This window comes from Cryptomeria japonica, chromosome 6, assembly GCF_030272615.1.
Source record: "Cryptomeria japonica chromosome 6, Sugi_1.0, whole genome shotgun sequence".
Taxonomy (NCBI): Eukaryota; Viridiplantae; Streptophyta; class Pinopsida; order Cupressales; family Cupressaceae; genus Cryptomeria; species Cryptomeria japonica.
The window spans coordinates 535,587,487-535,610,492 of record NC_081410.1 but is presented as its reverse complement, the minus strand read 5'-3'; the positions used below and the strand labels follow the sequence as shown (position 1 = coordinate 535,610,492).

Sequence of the window (23,006 nt, the reverse complement as noted above, 5' to 3'; positions counted from 1 at the left end):
GAAGAACAATGGAAATCTGAGCAAATATATGTATGTGTAAACAAATTAGAGATCTGTTCTGCACAGCAAATAAACAGAATTAAAGATTCACCAATCTAATAAATACAATGGATTAAAATACCTGAAATGTGACTACAGTAATTAACTATAACATTCTGAGATAAGACTGAAAAGTCAGTCCACGGAGTCTTGTAAATAGAATTTCTTAAAACTAATCTAATCTGCAAACTAATTACGTATTTCTCCACATCCCCAAGGGAGATGGGGGCTGCTAGGGAGGGGCGGAGTAATTCCATCCAATAGGATGCCCCAGGGGTGAAAGACTCCTCCTGAAATCTGGGCTGCATGCCCCAAGGGTGAATGGACTGAGTTCAGTAATCTGGGCTAACTTGAGAGTTGGTTTCAAGCGCCCTAGACAGCCAAACCCTCTTCTGGGAATAGGGACGGAACAGTAGGAAATTAGAGGATGATTTTTTGAGAAGTTCTCTTCTAAGATGCGATTAATTATGCCTAATTAAGGTAGTAACATAGATATTGTTTGGATAATTGGCAGAGTATAATTAGGGGACATTACAATTGGTATCAGAGCACCGTTCCTGCCAGCCTAAGGAGCAAAATAATTTATGCTAAGTACTAGGAGGGCTACATCCACCATGAATGAACAAATGATCAATGAAATAAGAGCCTTCATGGAGAAAACAAATCAAACATTCATAGATCAGAATGCAAAAAAAGAAAAAACAAACCAAGCACTACTTTAGGCCCTACAGAATATATGGAATACAACCTACAAAAACAATCCCTCCAATGAGAGAGATGTCAGTTCAAATCAGTCAAGAAATAATAACGGATCATCTATACCTAGAGTACCCCAACCACCGTTCCTACCCAGGGAAGATACTCCAAGGGAAGAAGATGAAATTGACCCTCCTTCCAATAGCACAGAGGAAATTGCTAGAGCATATAGAGACTTGGACCCGGAGGTTAGGGAACTCATAACATTTAGGGAGTTTTGTGAAGCTAAGAGACAAGAGGTACCTAGGAAAAGAAGAAAACAACCAAATAAGGAATTGAGGCATAAGGTGAATAAGGTAACACTTCCTAGCTTTGATGGGACAAATAAAATCACAGCTCACGCTTGGTTACAAAAACTAAACACCTATCTCACACTCAGCCCAATGACAGAAGAAGATGCACTCCAATTTGCTACCCTACACTTGGAAGGTTTGGCCCACGATTGGTGGCACCATGGACTCCTCACCCAAGGGCATCAAAATATAACCTCGTATGAAGAATTCTCACAAAAACTTATCAAGAGGTTTGAAAGGAGACACCCTCAAGAAGATTTTAAAAGGTTGACACAATTAAAACAGCAAGGATCAATAGAAGACTATATAACAGAATTCCAGAAAATCTCAGTCCGGGTCTCAGGAATAGAAGAAGACAGACTTACCTACCTATTCGTAGAAGGCTTAAAGGACTCGCTCAAGGGGTTAGTGAGTGTACTCAATCCACTATCCTTAGAAAATGCCATTGAGAAGGCATTAAAACTGGAAGTAACATTAGCTAGCAGAAAACCCTCTTTCAACCATGGCAAACCCTTTTCCAACATGAATGAAGCACACAAACCCTCCCAATCTAAGGAAGGTCATAATGAACTCAAGAAAAAGAACTTATGTTACACATGTAAAGAGCCCTGGGAACGAGGACATTCCTGCCAAAAGAAGGAAAAACTATGTTATAGCTGTAAAGAAAAATGGGAACCGGGTCACAGATGTACCAAAAGGGGTAGAGCCCAAATAATGGAAGCAACCTCTGAGGATGAAATGGAGGAAAATGATAACAAAAGAGCTAGGGCCAAAGAAGATGAACACGTAACCTTAGCCACCATCACTCATACTTGCAAAAATCAATTATTTCGCATCAGAAGTACACTTAGAGGGCAAAGAGTTATCGTCCTAGTGGACAGTGGGGCGTCCCACAATTTCATCAATGAAGCATTAGTGGCAAGAAGAAAGATCAAAACTGAAAATTTTAGAGGGTTTACAGGAGCAACAACAACCGGAGACATGATCCAATGCAACAAAATAGTTCCACAACTGGAGGTACTCTTAGGCAAACATCCCATCAAGGAAGATTTCTATGTCGTACCTTTAGATGCTGATATGATCCTAGGTTCACCATGGATATACTCCTTGGGATGTTACATGATAGATCTTCCCAACCTAACAATCCGCTTTCAGCATGAAGGGAAGGAAGTTACATTGCAGGGTATACCTAACAGGACCTCAAAGGTAGTTTCTTGCAAAAAGATGGAAAGAATTTTTGGGTAAGTTTGGGGGCACAAATATTATTAATAAAGTCAAACTATTGTTTCTTGGTAAACAAACTTACAAGTTTATTGTTGTTGTAATATTTAGGAAAGCTCAAGGACAATGGGTAGCACAATGTTTGGTCCTTGACAAGTCTACTTCCCAAGGAAGAGTTGTGCACATTGACATAAAACCCATTCTCAAGAAGCACAAAAAGGTCTTTGATGACATCCCTCCAGGATTATCCCCCAAAAGAGGATTTGAACACATAATAGAATTAGAAAAGGGAGCACAGCCAATAATCACCACTCCATATAGACAACCCCAAAAGTTTAAAGAGGAAATAGAGAAAGCTATAAACGAATTACTTGAGATGGGACACATTCAACCTAGTTCCAGCCCTTTTGCATCATCCGTGGTACTTGTCAAAAAGGATGGAACAATGAGAATGTGTATAGATTACAGGGCATTGAATAAGAAAACTATTAAAAATCAGTATCCTATTCCAAGGGTGGATGAGCTTATAGATGAACTCCATGGGGCCAAATACTTCTCCAAGATCGACCTAAGGTCAGGATACCACCAAATCAGAATGAGGGAGGAAGATATTCCTAAGACAGCATTCAGATGCCACTATGGACACTTTGAATTCCTAGTCCTTCCCTTCGGATTAACCAACGCCCCGGCCACATTTCAGTCTTGTATGAACCATACTTTCAGAAAACAACTTCAGAAGTTTTTGTTAATATTCTTTGACGATATCCTAATATATAGTAAAACATGGGAGGACCATCTTAAGCATATTGATGAAGTATTGGGAATACTGGAGCAAGAATCACTATATGCCAAAGCTTCAAAATGTGAATTTGGATTAAAGGAAATCCTATACCTAGACCACAAGATCAGGGAACAATGTGTAAGCGTTGATGAAGAAAAAATCAAGGCTATTAAGGAATGGCCTAGACCCAAAACCTTAACTCAACTAAGAGGGTTTTTGGGGCTATGTAGTTATTACCGGAGGTTTGTGAAAGGATTCTCCAAGATTGCAGCCCCCCTCACGGACCTAACCAAAAAGGGAACTTTTCGATGGAATGAACAAGCCCAACAAGCCTTTGACAGCCTCAAAGTGGCAATGAGTACATGTCCTGTTTTGGCCATCCCCGACTTTGGCTTACCTTTTAAACTACAATGTGATGCATCGGGAGAAGGCATTGGTGCAGTCCTCATGCAGAACAAGCACCCGATTGCTTTTGAAAGTAGGAAACTCACCACGACCGAGAGGTTCTACTCCATATATGACAAGGAAATGTTGGCTATTATGCATGCCTTGGCAAAATTCAGGCAATACCTTGTTTGTGGGAAGTTCTTGGTTAAAACAGATCATAACAGCCTACAATTCTTCCTACAACAAAGGGATCTTAACGATCGACAACAGAAATGGGTAAGCAAACTACAAGCCTACAATTTTGATATAGAATATGTTAAGGGAAAAAACAATATGGTAGCTGATGCATTATCCAAAAGACCCTATCTATGTACCATAACGGATATCACGGCCGATTGGAAGCACTCCATTATTGCAGAATATGCCAAAGATCCTCATGCAAATGACATCATCGAAGGCAACATACAACATGAAGACTATAAAGTGGTAGAGGAACTCATCCTCTATAAGAATAGAATATATCTTACACCAGGTTCAAAAATGAAGGAAAGAATTATTAGGGAATACCATGACAACCCTATGGCAGGACATCTAGGATATTATAAAACATATAAACAGGTGAGAGAAAAATATTCTTGGAAAGGTCTTAAGAAGGATGTATTGAAACATGTCCAAGAGTGCATAACCTGCCAACAAAATAAGGCAGAGCAAACTCATCCAGCAAGACTACTTCAGCCTTTGCTGGTGCCAGATCAGAAATGGGAAAGTATTTCCATGGACTTCATAATAGGCCTCCCAAAAATTCAAGGGAAAGATTGCATATACGTAGTAGTGGATCGACTGACCAAATATGCACATTTTATGGCCATATCTACAGAATCTAGAGCCCCTCAAATTGTCAAAGTCTTCTTCAAAGAAGTGTTTAGACTACATGGGTTGCCTAAGAACATTGTCAGTGACAGGGATAGCAGATTTCTTAGCATGTTCTGGCAAGAACTCTTCCATCTAGTGGGCACCGAATTGACACCTAGTACAAGTTATCACCCTCAAACCGATGGACAAACCGAAATTGTTAATAAGTGGATAGAAGGATATTTGAGGAATTATGTTGCGGGCCAGCAAAATGCATGGGTAAAATGGCTACACCTTGGCAAACATTGCTATAATACTACCTACCATCTATCCATTGGAATGAGCCCCTTCAAAGCACTATATAGTTATGAACCTACTTCTTTTGGGAGTTTAATCCATCCAGATAGCAGAGTACCTGGGGCTAAGGATTTTGCACAACAGAATATTGATATCATGAATGCTCTCAAGATAACTTACATCATGCTCAGAACCAACAAAAGCTATATGCGAACCGGAATCGAACTGAACGAACATTTGAGGTTGGAGATTTGGTTTTCCTACGACTACAACCATATAAGCAATCATCTATCAAAACTAGTGGAGCAGAAAAACTTAAACCACGATTCTATGGCCCCTATAAAATATTGAGGAGAATTGGTGAAGTAGCGTATGAACTGGAATTGCCGAGAAATAGTAGAATTCACAATGTCTTCCATGTTTCACGACTTAAGAGAGTTCTTGGACAACATACTATACCGTGTGAAGAATTGCCCCCACTTGATGATGAGGGTAAGCTCATATTAGAACCAGAAAGGGTCCTCAACATGAGGGAAAAGAGGTTGAGGAATAAGATAATTCCAGAATATTTGATCAAATGGAAGGGGCTACCTGAAGAAGATGCAACATGGGAAGAAGCAAAAATTTTTGAGCATCCTAACCTTAAATTGCTTGAGGACAAGCAATATTAGGGAAGGGTGGACTGTAATATCTCTACATTAAGAATACCATTATTACCATTTCTTTCCCCTTGCCTTAATATATGTATTAATGATTCAATAGGTTAGAAATGAATTATTACTATTATTGTATATGAAATGATTATAACATTAGGTATTCATATTAATATTTATTAATCTTAATATTAACATTAATTAATCTTAATATTAACATTAATGTATGTGAACTAACAATATTAATAATATTACCATATCTACATTGAACTAAGAAATGATATTAAAATATTATCATTAAACATATATAAACCTTATATTAAGAAATAACATAGAAAAATAAAAAGAGAAAGAAATATTAATAATTGTCATACACGAAACAGCACATTAGTATCTATTTTTAAGATGTGTTCTTTCCTAAAAGAAGTCACACCGATATTCAAAAAGGAAGGTGTAACTTTTCAAACACCGATGGGTATATTAAGATGGGCAAATTTCCAACCAAGGGGAAAGGGGGAAAAGATAAGAGAAGAAGATATCAGGACTGGGCACAAAGGGTGACAGGCTGGAGCGATCTTATTTGTGAGTATCCCTTCCTCAGTTGTTGACTGTATTCAACAGCAACTTAACTCAGTACTTTCATTAAATACGATTCTATTCTTTGTGAAGATTTTCTTATTAATAATATTAATAATGAAAACAAAGAAATAATAATGATAATAATAATATATATATGTATATATATAAGAATATTGGGAAGAACAATGGAAATTTGAGCAAATATATGTATATGTAAACAAATTAGAGATTTGTTCTGCATAGCAAATAAACAGAATTAAAGATTCACCAATCTAATAAAAACAATGGATTAAAATACCTGAAATGTGACTACAGTAATTAACTATAACATTCTGAGATAAGACTGAAAAGTCAGTCCACGGAGTCTTGTAAATAGAATTTCTTAAAACTAATCTAATCTCCAAACTAATTACGTATCTCTCCACATCCCCAAGGGAGATGGGGGCTGCTAGGGAGGGGCGGAGTAATTCCATCCGATAGGATGCCCCAAGGGTGAAAGACTCCTCCTGAAATCTGGGCTGCATGCCCCAAGGGTGAATGGACTGAGTTCAGTAATCTGAGCTAACTTGAGATTTGGTTTCAAGCGCCCTAGACAGCCAAACCCTCTTCTGGGAATAGGGATGGAACAGTAGGAAATTAGAGGATGATTTTTTGAGAAGTTCTCTTATAAGATGTGGTTAATTATGCCTAATTAAGGTAGTAACATAGATATTGTTTGGATAGTTGGCAGAGTATAATTAGGGGACATTACATCCAAGGTTCCAGATTCATGCGGATAGTCTCAGTTGGTTTGTTGTGATATGCTGGTAATCTCAAGGGGGACTTACACAATTGTTCAAGGAGTGAATCAATCAAAGGATTTTGTTGATTGTTGACACTTGTAACTTTCTCTTTTTTAAATTATTTTGCAACGAATCCTTTTTCAATCCTACTTCTACTAAGACTTAGAAAAAAAAGGCAAAAGGGATGAGGGTTTAGAAAGATAGTTTTAATCCTAATCTAATCCTATGAAGTCCAGAGACGGAAATTGCAAACATGGAACCCAAAACCAATCCCTACTTCACTAAATTCAACAACTACACAAGAACGGTGCAATCTTCTAAGGAAATCAAAAAAAAATTCATATCACTGATATTCACCAACATCTTGAACAATGAATAAAGCGATAGAAGTTAAGTTTCTATTTATGGTTCAGGCTAACTTTGCATGATAACTGAAAATCATCCAAATATCAAAAGTATGAATGAATTGTTCCACATTGAGCAATTCTATCAAATCCTTCATTCAATTTAACAACTTGAAATGAAATATATTCTATGGAGAGCCAAGAAACCATGCTAACTTGCAAAAGAAGACAAAAATTCACCAACAATTGAACAATGAATATGTCTTAGCACTTAAAAAGTATTATTACAACAATTTATCATAAATCTCTCTTTACAAATGAAAGGAGGGGGGTTTATATAGGCACCCCATTACAAAGCAGCGGCCTGGATTGATTTAAGATCAATGGCCAAGATTAATAGATAAAACCCTAATTAGGGTTACTTACAAAAAAAATCCTTTTGGCCAATGAGAAAATTACAACACTTTGGATAACCAATGAGAAAATAGGAGCCACTTATTGAGTATGGTTCATTGCACCTGGACACGTCTGACTTGGAACCCTTGGATTGGCTGATTGATGACTGGGATGCCACCTCAGCTTGCCTTGCAGATTTGATTCCTCATCATAAAGAAGTGTTGATGTCTTAGGCAATATCTTTTGATCCGAAGGAAATAAGATAATTAGAACATTTTCTTCATCTCATTGTGTCTTGAACTTATCGCTCCTTGGTGTGGAATCTTTTGATTTTAGATTTTCCAAAGAAATCCAAGGTAGATGTAGAGCCTTTCATCCTCGGATGACTTGAAGTTCTTGAATGTCTTGATGAGGTGTAAGTCCTTCTTCTTTGTTCCCTTGATCCTTGGATTCCACCTTGAAGCATAAATGTTGTCCTTTTATCATCTTTTCAATTGGTTCCTTTGTCTCATCTTCATCTTTCTGTAAATCTCTTCCTGAGCTGACATCAAGTACCTTAAAATAGAGAAAATTCATAGATAAGAAGAAAAAAGCTTAATGTCATCTTGACAATTTTTGAAAATATTCTGATTTTCAGACTAGATTTTTGAAATTAAACTCAAAATCGGACTTAATCAAGTCTGAAACTGAAAAATCAGAGTTAGTAAACTTGGAAATTATGGAATTAATGTCTGATTATGAATTTAGAAATGAAAATCAGACTTTAGGAACATTCTGGAAATCAAAATCAAACTCAGAAAAACTCTTGAATCATGAAATTAAGTCTGATCAAACTTGGAAAAAGATTCTTGGAGCAAAAATCAGACTTCGAAAATTCTGGAAATTTGAAATCAGACTCAGAAAATCATGAAAATTATGGGACAAAGTCTGATTTGAACTTGGAATTGAAAATCAGAATTCGAAAGGATTCTGAAAATCAAAATCAGACTTTATTTTTTTTTTAAATTATGGAACAAAGTCTAATTTTGAGAATCCCTGCCTGTAAGATTAAGAAAACATAAAAAAGCAACCCTGTTCTTCTAATGAATTCAAAAATTTGATGTGGAAAACCTAAGCACAAGTCTGATTATCAGAATTTCAGAATCAGGGAAGGAATTTTGAGGCCCAAAATCTAAGAATTTTGTCATGAAAGTGCTTCAAACCTGCAAGAATTGAAGAAAAATCTTAGAGAAAGCTTCTGATTAGTCCTTGAATGCCTTGAATTCTCCCTTACAACTCGCTGTGAACCTGCAATTACACTTCTAATTTGCCTAGAACTTTGGAAAGATGCCAATAAAAGTTCGAACTTCTTGAAGATAGAAGGAAAATTGTGAATAGTGAATTGCCAAGACTGATGTCTTATAGGAAACTCGAACCCTACCTTGCATTTATTTTTGTTTTAATGAATTTTAATGGCAATGTATGTAATCAAGTTTTGACTTCCAAATCGAACCTTCCTTGTGTTTATTGTTTTTGTGTTTTAAAACTTATTGCATTTTTCCCTCTTTGCTTCCTTCTAGAAACCTTTTTTGCTTTATTTCCTTTCTTTCTTTTTTGCTTTATTTCCTTTCTTTTTAGCCAAGTTCAAACTCTTTCCTTTCATGAGTTGGGCGAATTTCTCCTTGTACTCAGTTTTGTTTTTTTTTTGAATTTTTTTTTTCTATCACCATTTTTGCCTAGGCAGACTTTGATGCTAACCAACGAACTTTTTACCATGGCATGGGCGGACTTTGCAAGTGTGCAAGGAAGATTCACCATGAGATAGGGCGGACTTGAGGTTGGATTAGGAATTTTTTATACTTTAACCAAAATTTTCAACCTTTCCTCTTCCAAGCACCTATACTAAATCACCTTTATTACCCCTTCTTGGGCGGACTTCAACATGGATGAGGAAGTTTTCCACTTGCCTTGGGCAGACTTTGCTTTAGCTCAGGGAAGTTTTCCATGGAAAATTGGAATTCTTTTGTGGAAACAAGGAAATTTTTCAAGGAAACAAGGAATTTTTCTCGAACCAAGTTCCAAACTTAGTCAATTTCTTGTGATCTTCAATCAGCTTTTTAGAAATTATCCTCTGGGTTTGAAAGCTATTTCACAATTGGTGCATTCTGGATGAAATCTTCTGACTTGACACATCTTTTGAACCGGAAACCATCCAAAACATCAAAAAAGCAACTTTCTATTTCTAGAAAAAAGCAGGTTCCCGGATTGGCCCCAAAATGCCAAAAACAAAACTTTCTAAATTTAGAAAAAAGCAAAAAAACAAAATTCCTAAAAAAAGTAAGTTGTCAAAATTGACCCCAAGAAATTGTGATTTACTCCTTTGTCCCATCTAAGACCATCTGTGGCATTAAAACATTCTTTCAACCGTTCCTTCACTTTTTGACTCTGATGACTCCTCCAAATTTCACGAAACTTGATTGATTTCTGAGACTTATAGACCAGAGACCAAAACCCTAAACTAAAAGCAAAACAAAAAAGAGGGGGTCCCCATTTGCAATGGGGTGATGTGTGATTACGTCACAACACATACCTTGTTCAATGAAGTTACGAGTTGCTCCCCAATCAATGAGTGTCATTTTGTGTTGTCCTCCAATCCTTCCCTTAACTTGGAAGGAGTGATACCTTGCTGCTCCTAACAGAGATGTAAAAGTAATCGGCCCCTTATCTTCCTCTAGCTGTGAAAGACGACCTATTGCTATGTTTGTTGGCAATACCACATCTCCTTCCCCATTTTATGTCTATGCATAACTCGGACTCTCCTTCATTATTAAAATACACCTCAATCAAATGGACCCTTTCCCTAGGCACCTATGTGTTAGGTCCCAAGATCCTTTACAATTAAAGCATAATTGTTGTAATATTCCGGAATTTATGTTTGGACTAAAGGCATATATTTTACTTGATTCCCTAGGGTTTAATATTAATTCGCAGCAGATATAAATAGGAGCATTGTGCAACACCCTAAAACCCTTGATTAGTGCAAACAATTATAGAGTTTAGAGTACAAAAATTGCAAGTCAATTTGACCTGGATAGCACTAGTGGACAATAGAATTAAGACAACATTAACTGAACAATGATCACCTGGAAAGACAATCAGTGGCTGCCCTAGATCATTCTTCACAACTCAGATCTGAACTGTAATACTCAAGGAGATGACAGTTAGTAGTAGGTATACCCTGTAATAGCTCAGAATTTCCCTTCACTGGCCATGAGGATGATTTGGACTCACCTAGGGTCTAAAACAGCTCCTTGTAGCCTCTTTTGCACAGAATTCTGACCTCAGATCTGAAACCCTTATGTCTGCAAGAACCAACACTCCTGCGCTATGCCTCACAATCTTGAATCTAGCTGTTTCTGAGGGTCCCTAGGGCAGCGATGTGCAGATAAGTAGTGACAGGTCTTCTGTTCTCTAAACTGCTCCTTTGGGTCTTGGCTCTCAAATCTATTGGTCAACCTCTTGTAAAATTCTTCATAGGTGGTGATAAGGATGTGCCCTTGACTGACTTAACCATGATACCACCACCCATGTGCTTTCCCCTCCAGATGAAAGATTGCAAATTTAATTGCTTCCTCCTCATAAATAGGGATCAATGAGAAGTATGTGTTCAATCTTTTAATCCAAGCTCATGCTGAGGCTCTACTGGATCCATAAATGAGGGGGTGGTCAGTTTTCCCAACCTGCTTAGCAAATCTTTACGAAGATTGTTTAGAGTAGGTTTTCTTCCATTCTCGGTTCTGGTTTTTGTCTTCAATGTGCAAAAGTTCATAAAGGAAATGTGTTATAGAAATTCAGAAATTTTTGCCCTGTATTCAGCATGGAGAGCATCCAACTCCTGCTCCTGCTGTTTGTCCATATCTTCCTCCTGTGGCATGACTTTCTTTCTACAAAAACATGACTCTTGGTAATCTAGTATCTATTGGCTGATTTCACTGAGGCATTCTGATTTGTTTTTGAAATTGAAGATTTCCCTTGTGCACCGATTTCAGGAGACATGGTGGGTATAATTTGTTTCCTTGGTTTCCTTGCCCTGCATAGTCCAGATGAAGAGTTCAATATGTTGTTGCTGCCATTCCTGTAAGGATTTCATCACATTAAATAATCGTATTCTTTGTCGTAGTGAGACATTTTCTACTTCCCTTGTTCCCTCAGCTGATACATTGTTTCCCTGTCAATTTCCAACATGCAGTACAGATGTCTTAATGTTTTTATTTTTCCTTTTTTTAATTTGTTTATATAATATACAATTTTAATTTTTGTAACACAGAAAGCAATCAATATATTTTGTAACTAAAAATAGGACTGACAAGGAAAACTGAGGCTGCAACCAACTCACACAACAACAACTGCTCCTCATGTAAGAATCTGACCAACAACAGACCAACTGCCATCTAGACATCAATAGCTGAAAATAATCTAGGCCAAATCTCCTTTGAAATCTCTTCTTTCCATTGTAGACCAATAGCTGATAGACCTCAATGATCAAAAACCACTTGCCAACTCTCTCCACTTCAAAACCGACCTTAATATGTTGTCCAAGTGGAAAATAAAACACGCCTATACTTTTATTTTCGACACCTTCGGTGGCTTTGGGGAAAACTGGCACTGCTAGGGTTTTTGCCTTTTGTCTGCATACTTTGTTTTTCCTCTATTGCTTTGTCTTGCATCATACCACATTTATTGCGGGACCTTCAGTTTTAAATGGCCTCGGCCAGCTTCAACCCTGCAGTTTCTATTGGTGTTGACAGTTTGGCAATTACGAACAATGGCCACGCCAAGCAAGTGTCCCCCAAAACTTGTGCCGAAAGTATTTCACAAGGTATGCCTTCTAAGACCCCGTGAATGTGGTTTTACCTATTCCGTATTTTAATTCTGCATGTCAATGGTTAGAGCAGCATACTCTTATTGGTTATTTCGTTGAGAGGGTCCCCCATGAAAGCATGCTCTTGGATTAGGTTGCCAAGTCATGGCCCCCTCATGCGGTCCGTCTTGACGAGGTTCAAAACCTCACAAAGGGGTTTTTTCTATTCCTTTTGCTGAAGTTAGCCATGTTCAAGGTATTTTTCAGCATGACCCTTGGTATGTCTGGTCATCTCTTTTAGGTTTTCAGCCTTGGATCCGAGACTTCTCAATCTCGGATGATAAGAAGCTCTGTGTGCCTGTCTAGCTTGAATTCCCTAGACTCCCTTTGCCATGTTGGCACTTTCTTCCTACCATTGCTTCTTTCTTGGGAAAGGTAATTTGTGTCAAGGCGGACCATTTTTACCATGCTCGACCCCAAAAACGGATCTATGTCAAAGTGTATTTATCTCAAGACTTCAAGGAATTGATTGACATTTAGATTGGCAACCTTTGCCATACTCAACAGGTACTTTATCTGAATTTACTGAACACTTGCTTCCGGTGCTAATCATCTAAGCATAACATTAAGGATTGCCCACTAGCTGCTCCTAGGGTTAAAACCCCCCCACAGATCCCTAACCCTTTGCTTGCTCCTGATGTGTCTAAGCAGAGGAGAAATGGACTAGGGTGACTCGCAAGGGGAAGAATGCCCCGTTTAGCAATATGCAAAAAAACCCCAAGAGTTTGCTACTATGTCGCCGCCACAAGTTGATTCAAATCCTTCTTTGAAGGGGATAGAAAGTGTTACTCTCGCTGCCCCTTAGGCTCCTATTCGTCAAAATTTTGTGTGAACATCTCAGCCAACATCAGTTCTCTCTTCTCAGCCTCCTAACTTACGCTGCCCACATAGTCCTAATGAGCATGTGGAAGAAGGCGAGTTCATTTCAGAGAAGCGATGGATTGGAATGTCAAGTTTTCAAACAGCTTAATAATTCTTCTATAATCGTTACTCCTCTTTAGAGGACGAGGATGATATGCAAGATTTTCAATCATGAATTTCCTCTCATGTAATGTCGAGGTCTCACTAACCTCACCAAGAAGTATTCTGTGTGGGATACTAGACAAGATCATTTTGGTATTGATGTGCTATGTCTTCAAGAAGTTAAAATTGTTGCATTCATACTCTCTATTAGCATGTCATGTTATCTGGCCAATTGGCCTTATTTTTGCTTCCAAACACAAGGGTGATCATGGAGGGGTGATCACCATTCTGGCACCATGGTGGCATTCTTGTGTGGTTGATCATGGGTCTAATCTGACGCAACGGCATGATAATCATTCCTTTGGGATCATTAATGTTTATGCTTCCAATGATGTTGTTAAGAGATATGCTCTCTAGCAGTGGATTGCGAATTCAATGCCCCCGACCACTTGGGTGTTGTGGAGCAATTTTAATATGGTTGAGGTGGCTTCTGATAAAGATGGGTCCTTACCTTTCTACTAGACAGCTGGCTCTACATGCACAATAAATTGGGCCTTTATGACTCTAATTCTTACCATTGTCACTCTTAGACCATTTTGCTTATATGGAGTAAATTATAATTTCAGAGCGAGAAATGATAGAGTTCTTAAACAGCTTGATCGTGCCATGATAACAACACAATCTTTTTCTCTTTTGCCTCTTGTCAAGATCCTTCAATGATGCCTCTTGCCAGGGTCACCTTGTAAGACCAACTTCCCATCAAGTTCAACATTAATTGGCAAGTGGGTCCAGGAACACCCTTCCAAAACCCAATTCTTCTTGAATACTTCACTATTGAGTCACCAACCTACGTTGGCCCACATTCATGAGGTTTAAAACCTTGAGTGTCAACCTACTCGACAATCTAGGTGGATTGCTTGGTGGAATTGTGCTATTAAACACACATCTCATTTTCTAGACATTTATAGTTGACAATTGGCCATTTTCCACCAAGGGTCATATGAGGATACCACCTCGAATCTCCATTGTGCCACGAAGGCACTCTTTGCAGATCCATTCTCTCCCAATTTGCAAGCTCACGTGGCTAAGCTCCGTCAACAAAAAGAAAATTTCTGACAGTTTTGTTGCCAAAGGTGCTTAAATCAAGCCCAGAATACATTGGCTTAAAGTGGGTGACCGTGCCTCTAATGATTTCTTTTTGGCACTTCATGCATGCCACTTTTGCCAAGCATCAAAAAAATCAAGGCTAGGCAGTGTTCTCTGAGCTACTAGATATTCTCCAAGCCTTTATTCGCTATTACAAAAATAATTTCATTGCTTGGGACTCTTCTCTTGAACGTGTTTGTGCTATTCAGGATTGCCTCCAAGTTATCCCGTGTAGGCTTTCTGAAGCTCAACAATCCTTTTGAGAGCAATTACTCTCCATTGAAGATCTTAAGGAGGCTTCAGCTCTATGGTGGATGACAAAGCATCAGGGTGTGGTGGATTCCCCTACAAAGTTTACAAAGCTCTCAAGCCTTGTCTGGGTCCAACCTTCGTAAGGTCTACCTTGAAGCCTTCCACAATCAATCCTTGGGTAAATTGATAAACAAAGGAAATATCAAATTCATACCTAAATTGAGAGACCCTAAAGACATTTGCAACTGGCGGACGATCACATTGCTCAATGTCACCTACAAGATTATTGCTAAGGCTTTGGCTCTAAAGATCAATCATATGCTTCCTCAAATTATTCGTCTGAAACAAACTAGTTTTATCAAGTCTATATTTATCTTGGATAATAACATTGCAATCCGGGAAGAAATGGAATGGCCCCGACACTCTAAACAGCAAGCTATTTTTTTTAAGATTGACTTCGCCAAAGCTTATGACCATATTGAATGGCCCTTTATTCTTGCCATGCTTGGCACTCTAGGGTTTGGCCCCAAATTTATTCAATCAATCAAGATGTTGTTTTTAGATGCCTCTGCGTGCATCACCATTAACAACCACCAATCTCAAGCTTTTGGTCTCCACCTATCCATCCAACTGGGTTGCCTCCTTGCTCCATCTTTGTATGTGCTTGTTGTTGAAAGATTTGGTTATTTGTTGGCAAACTCTATCTCCCCTGGGAGGGTTAGAGGAATTGCCCTGCCTGAGTCATCTAATCAACTAGTTAATGGTCATTTTGCAAACAATTCATGTCTCACTCTTATTAAAGAGGAATAAAATAACAAAGAAGCTTTCCAATGTCTCAACACCTTTTTCTTGGCTTTTGGCTCAGCAATTCAATGGCATAAGACTCAATGTTACCATCAATCCTAAGTTACCGGTTCTTGTGGTTTTGGCTTGGGTCCGGGTCCTAGTTCGTGCCCGGTCCTGGTCCGGCCCGGGTTCGACCTGGGTTCGACCCGTGGGCCCCGGTTTTGGGAACCCATGGGCCACGTCGCAGGACCCACAGGGAACCCGGCCACCTGGGAAGGACCCGGGTGGAACCCAAGTCGAACCCAGGAGGACCCAGGTGAATCCAGGAGGACCCGAGTGAACCCAGGCCCGTGGCCCGTGGGTTCCCAAAATCGGGGCCCACGGGTCAAAAAACAATAAAAAATGATTTTTGTATGGATTGTATATATTGAAAATATATATAATATGTGTATATATATAAATTAATATATGTATATATGTATGGACGAACCCGTACCCGTACCCAAGAAAAAAAAAAAATTGTTGAACCCGCGAATCCGTACCCGAATCCGAACCCGAACCGGTAACTTAGCATCAATCCATTCTTCCTAAACCCCCATGGTTTATCAACTATGGCTAGAAGTGGATTGGTCATTGGGTAATTTTCAAATGTTTGGGCATCTCCTTTGCCTTTTAGGCTTCTTCAATTGATGTTTGGAATGTGGTCCTCTCCAGAGTTGAGAAAAAGCTCACTTAATGGATCACCAAGCCACTTTCGTTGGCAAGTAAATTCCAAGTTTGTTCCAAAATTCTTGCGTCCACTCATGTGTACTACTCCTCTTGTTGGGATCCCTCCAAAGCTTCCTATTTGAAGCTTGAGAAACTTCTTTGTGACTTTTTGTGGGCCTCTTTTAAAGACCACAAAGGCTTTCGCCACATTGCTTGGGAGTTCTACTATCTTATGCAAGACTCGGGAGGTCTTGGGCTCCTTTCCACTCAACAACAAGGGTTGGCTCTATGTGTTAAATGGATTGTGTGAGCTATTTCCGACAATGAGGCCTGGAAAATTCTTCTTAGGCATCGCATTTCTTCTAGTTTTCCGGCCAATCGGCCTACTTGGAAGGGAATTGGTTTTCAAACCCATATGTTCATGAAAGAAGTTGTTCCTATCAAGGGCACTAAAGTTGCCAAGAGTATCTGGCGTGCTTGGGAATCCATTAAGCCCTAGCTTTTTTGGGCTGGTTCTTGCTTTACGGATGGGCTCTCCTTCAACCAACACAACCTATGGTGGTCTCCGCTTATTCAATACCAAGGGCTCCCTTTGGCTCGTTTGCCTTGGGTTTGTGCCTTGCAGTTTCACAAGGCTCATACTCCTCGAGATTACTCTCCAAAGTTACTATGAACCTCCGTTCTTGGGAGGATTTGAATGTTCAATATCAGCTCTCTCGAATAGATCAAGAGACATTTGTTGTCATTATGTCAACTCTTCCAATAAATAAGATCCATAAAATTGGCATTCATACCGTCAAACCTTGGTGGAAAGATTGGTGTTGATCTCCCAACACCACTTACTGCAACTATAAGCCGCGTTTGGCTTATCGTTGGCTTTCTCTGCACCTTCCTATGGTGCCTGCTCTGAATTTACAGTGGCACTTGCAATTACCTTTGTCAGTTTGGCAGCACAGATTTTACAACATTTGGTCGGTTGTTGTTGAGTCTAAGCTCACCCACTTCGCCTGTTGTATTCTTTTCCAAGGCTTTCCTATGGGTTCTCATCTTTGACATATGGGCATTCAAGACCCTCGTTGCCCGTTCTGTGGGCAACCAGAGTCCTTCAAGCACCTTTTTGGGTTCTATCGTCATACCCAGCAACTTTGGAGTTGGATTCGTGACTTTTTTTATCCCTTTCGTCCAGAGCCCTTCTCCTGACATACGGATCGCTTATGGGTTTGACCTTGCATCCCTTTCAAGTATACCCAAATTTGGCATTGCTTTCAAGGTGGAGATTCCATTTTCTTTGTGGAAAGATAGAAATTATGTAGTTTGCTCATTGCTCAATTGATACAAATGTTTTGCTTTTTTCAAATCTTCCATTTTGCTATAATGTTATGTTACAGATTCAGGTCCAAGCCAACAAAGTGGCACTAGAGGTGGCTCACCTTTGGGAGCTTCTTGATCATTGGGGCAATGCCCCATGTACTGTTGCCAGGATGCCCCCAGACACTTCTGCCTCCCACAACTGAGGTCGTGGTCAAAGTTTCTCAACCCAATGCTCTCAATCCCCCGAGTCATAGGCTCCTCACCGCCACTATGACGGTAGGAACAGTTCAGCTAGATGGCACTCTACCTCGCCTCCTCCTAGTGATGCTACCTTTGGGTGGCCTTCGGGTGGTGCATGGCCATCAAATAGTGGTGGTGATGGTTGGTCAGCGCATGAGTCTTCAAAGTGGTTTCCTCAATTGGCCTTGGTTATTTCTCCGACACAGAATAAAGACGGAGATCAGAATGAAGGAGAAGATAAAACTAGCGATAGGTGGTCCATTCATGACGTCACTCCAGACCTCACTGATGTATGGGGTAAACCAGATGACTGGGACCCATGCTGCCTCCCACTAGTGTTGCTCTTACCGCTTAACGGCTTTTATTGTTTTTATTGTTAGCTTTCCGAGCACTAGCCGTGTGAACTCTTGGGTGTCACCTCGTGTCCACCCACCCCTTTTTTTTGAAAGTGTATATTTAATTATTAATAGAATTGGATGCCCTTATTCATAAAAAGAAAACTTATTTTTAACTTTTGCTTGGTAAATTTAAAAAGTCATCCACCATCATAGGAATAATGGACCACGGAAAATGCGATGGTGGGAGTGCCTCATTGACTTGCAGCTGTCGTACCTGGAGCGTGTAGAACTAAGCTAATTCTCCAGAGTAACCAGTGTAGTCAAGCTAAAATTTATTAGACAAGTAAGGATTTAGCTCTGAACATGCAAACTTAGCTTAAGTTGTTTCAAAAGGAAGAGAATTCTCTGCTCTTGGTATTTGAATCAACCAAAATGATACCTTAATAGTCATTACACATTTTTGGCAGCATCACAAAATGGTTTTATTATCGAACAAAACTTGCAATTCTCGAGCTTGTTTTTTAAAACAATTATGTTTCAATTAACCAAACCCATTAAAGGTCGACTTCTCCAGTCGAATGAAAACCCTAAAATAAGCATTTGTTTCGACTTCCTTTTCTTGAATTCTCTAATAATCCTCTTCCCCATTGTTATTAGTTTACTGGTGGATTGTATAGGAGTATATTATCGTCACCGGGTGGTTTAACTAAAACCATTCTGCTTCGATTAATATAACCCATTAAAGATCGGATCCCTTTTTCTTCTCTCTCTGAATCCTCTTCTCCATTGATATTATTAACTTAGTGGTGGATTGTGCAGGCGTATTGTGGTCAGCATGTCAAGGGTTTTTCAAAACCTTTTTCCCTGAAAATATATGCATGTTTCGTATTTTTTTCTTAAGATTTGTAGGGTTTTAAGTCTGTTTTTTCCAACCTGAGATGAAATACAAGGTGACCAGGAAAGTTGAAATACCTGCAGCAGATGTATTGAAAGCTTCCTTCAACTCTTACACACGTCTCTCAACGCTATTTCAATATACAGAGGTGAACAGAAATTACACACCCAATAGAAGATTTGCTCTTCAATTACAAAATTTGAGTTACAACAAATCAGTAAATGGAGAATGATTTTATCATTTCTTAGAGTTGTGTTCGACTGACATATAAACTGGATTGGCTGTTTTTTAAAAAGGTTTACATTATTGCAGTGATGAAATTCGTACATCCATGCCAATTTCCATTTACGTTGGGTCATTTTAGTGGGGAGATTTAATACAATTGGAAAATGCTATATTTTTTATTATTTCTTTAATATTTTATTCCTTTTCATTTATTCTTATTTAGATATATTTTTTTATATATTTAATCTTATTTTAATTATAAATGTCTTTATTTTTAGATATTCATTATATTTTTAACTTAGATTTTCATATTATATTTTTAACTTAGATTTTCATATGCTTGTTTTTTATCTAAGATTTTATATTTCTTATTTGAAAGGAAGTAGAGATGCAAAATGTATTTTTGACATTAATTTTAAGAATTTTAAGAAGAGGTATGTGCAAAGATTAAATTAATCATACAATTACAAGGAAATAAATACAAAAGCAATAAGGGAACTAATACAAAACCCTCCTTCATCTCTTCATGGGGGTCTTCAAGCAAAATATATATTACACATAGGAATGCAAGGAGAATATTACACAAGATCCTAACAATTAGATTGCAAGGTTGAGATACCTCCTAACATTCTCTCACTTGTTGAATACCTTGTAAGATTAAAGGAAATCTCAACACTATTGATTAATTGCTAGAGGCTAAGAGGCCAATAAACTCACAACACCACTTAAACTATCTTTTCTCCCTACAACATTATATCAAAGTGTCAATTTTCTTTGACATCACACTTTCATCATTTCTCGTGTCTCAAATAAAATGGTATTAGACATCAAGATACTTCATCCTCACATAAAAGGTTAGGTCCGTTAACAAACAAATGGCACTTTGACTGTCACACTAAACTATAATAGTTCTCTTAGTCTCGCATATGAACACGATCTCATAAGCCAAATTGCCTCTTTATAGGCATGAGTAGCTACCATATATTTTACCTCTACAATGAATAAATTCACCATGGCCTATCACTTTCTCATCCAACTCATTATTCTATAAAAAGATGAAACACATATTCATTGGTAGATCTCCTACTATTGGCATCCCCTACCAAATATGAATCCACATAACCTTGTATTCCATTGAATGATAGTCCCTTAAAATATCACCACAATACCAAATGGAATACTCAAAAGTAATTTACAAATAGTAGAAGATCCTCCTCGGTATAATCTAATGTCCATGCCTAAGGTTAGCCATATAACTACTAGAGACTCCCATTATTTATGTATTGTTTAGACTAGTGCTAGTTGTATGATACATCAAAATGCCAACTACACTAGCATAAGAAACCCAAGTCATATACTCCAACTTTATGGGCATTGTAAGACATTGCTTAACTAAAATTTTAGTTCCTCAAAAATAGAAAGTCGCCAATCTACTATTTGTCATACTAAAACCTTGAAATATAATTTCACATAATTACTATTTCCTAACCAAAGCTTTATGATCACTCTATCTATGATGATCTCCATTTTTAAGATATACTGAGCAACCCCCAAGTCCTTCATCTTAATTGTATTGAAAGTTCAAACTTTAAATCCCTAATCCCATTCTTAGTGTTACAAAAAAATAACTTATGTATTTCACAAGCCAAAACTAAAGACATGGAATGTGCCTCCTATACTAACTATCTATGAGAGGATATATTTGTAGATATTAAACAAATAATTTAGTTGCAATAAAATAAACATAAAAGTAATAAACTAACATATGGATTTACGTGAAGAAAACCCTTTATGTAGAAAAACCCTCACACACTAAAGCAACTCAATGTATTGTTGAAAATTCAATGGTTACAATACACTTGCAAAGCTTATGATGTTAGAAAATAATATAGGTTGATCCAACCATTTCCTAATAACCCTATGAGAGAAAGCATGCATACAATTTGACCAAATAACCATATATAAATATTAAATACGTCACAAGATAACATAAGATATTACATAGGAAAAGCCTCGAGAGGGAAAAACCCAACCTCCAAAAGTATCCAAACTCAATGTAGTACTTAGCAATATAAATATTACAATACACTTTTAAGGTCTCCATGAATACTTTTGAAACATCAAGCTCCTCCAATGTATCCTCCACATCTCCAAGCATGTATCCACACATCTCAATCCATGCTTCAAATATGCACTAGTCATAAGAGAGAGATCAATATAATGACAAACAAGCCAAACAACCAACTAGACAACAAGTAAACTAGCTAACCTCAAAAATAAGCAGTTGCTTTCTTTTATAGAATCAAGCTTGAACACAAAACAACCAAGTGGTAAGATAAAATTGTGAGCACATAAAACCATTACCCCAACATTTACTATTGGTAATAAGTTTCTTAGCATTAAATATTGTTCCCATGTGCAAACCACACATAAAATATCTAACCAATGTCACGTAGTCTTTATGGGTGGATTTAAATAAATATTTATTGTAGCTAAAAATATATTCTAAAGATGCACCATAATAAACATTTATTTTACATAATTAAATAATTCTTTTTATGCAAGATGTACAAGACCCCATTTCTAACCTTTTCCTACTTTTTGTATACATTGCATAACGATCAATCAATGAAATGCATGATCTTATCCATCCATGAAACCATGTGAATCTTAAACATGCTCCCATACTCCATCAAGATACCTACAATAACATTCAATGATGTCCACCATCTCATGCAAGAACTACTCTCATCCTCCATTGTTACATCCCATTTTTTTATAACCCTATAGACTATATTCTTTTATTATGTATTTCAATTTTGGACTTGAAAATATGAGTTTTGATCAATTAAAGTATGATGGTTTTTTATTAGGTAAATGGGTTTGAAGTGACCCTAAAACCCTTACATCAAAGTTTTGCTAACAACAAAGACACAAAAAACCCAATAGCAAGCCAATAGCAACAACAAAGAAGCCAACAAGCAAACAACAACAAAACAAGGACAAGCCCAACTAATTCTTACTATAGTTCCTTGAGAATTATGATTGTGCCTTTATCCTTTTTTATAATTTCATCATGCATGGTCAACATAACATTCAGCACCTGGGCTTGATCCTCACCTTTGAACTGGCTCTAGGTCTTGGAATATGGCCCCTTGAGACCAACAACCCCCTATTTACTAGAATCATCCACATCACCCTTCGGATCCAGCTCCACACCAATAGTAACCACATCACTGTCATCACCTTTGACCTTCTTTTTCTTCACACCCTCTTCCACAACATTACCTATCATCTTGTTCTTCCCCTTCCCCCAACTCTAGGATTTCTCATTAAGAATTTGAAGACCCTTGGCATTCCTATAGAGAGCTTACTTACTCACCAAAACCATAATTTTAAGCTTACTATCAAGATAGCCAATAGAGGCCTCAAGCTTGTTAAGTCTACCCTCTTGGCTAGTTTTCATATGCTTAATGTATGCCATCACAGTATCAATCTACACTAGGATTTTCTCTTTCATTGTTCTAAAAGCTCCTACCACAACATTTATGAAGATCATCAACCTTATTGGAAAGGGAGACAAAATTACCTCTTAATTCAATAGGCTAAATTGGCATGACCTTCAGATGGTTAATGATGGTTAATCATTATATCAAGTAGATATATAATGTGAAATGATGAAATTATACATTCAATGATTTTGTCAATACCATGCATTAAATTTTAAATGAAATATGCTAATATAGTTGTACTATTTTAATATTGGACAAACTACTTCCTATTGGGTTAATAAGGTGGATGAAAGATAGTGTTTACCCTCCAAGGACATGAGGGGGAGTATTACTAGAGAGATGGAAGCATA

At 37.9% G+C, this 23,006-nt stretch overlaps 1 protein-coding gene across 3 annotated transcripts in view; it reads right to left on the bottom strand.

The window, feature by feature from the left end:
- The window catches only part of LOC131068006 (uncharacterized), a 94,375-nt gene extending 75,128 nt beyond the window's left edge, over window positions 1–19,247 (bottom strand). For 2 of the 3 annotated variants that reach the window (XM_059207469.1, XM_058003196.2), the window contains exon 1: window positions 18,997–19,247. The gene's annotated coding sequence lies outside the window, so the exon portion shown is untranslated. Of the gene's footprint in view, window positions 1–10,502; window positions 11,588–18,996 lie in introns of all 3 variants that reach the window. The other variant, XM_059207470.1, reaches the window with a different exon arrangement.
- Window positions 19,248–23,006: the final 3,759 nt, after the last annotated feature.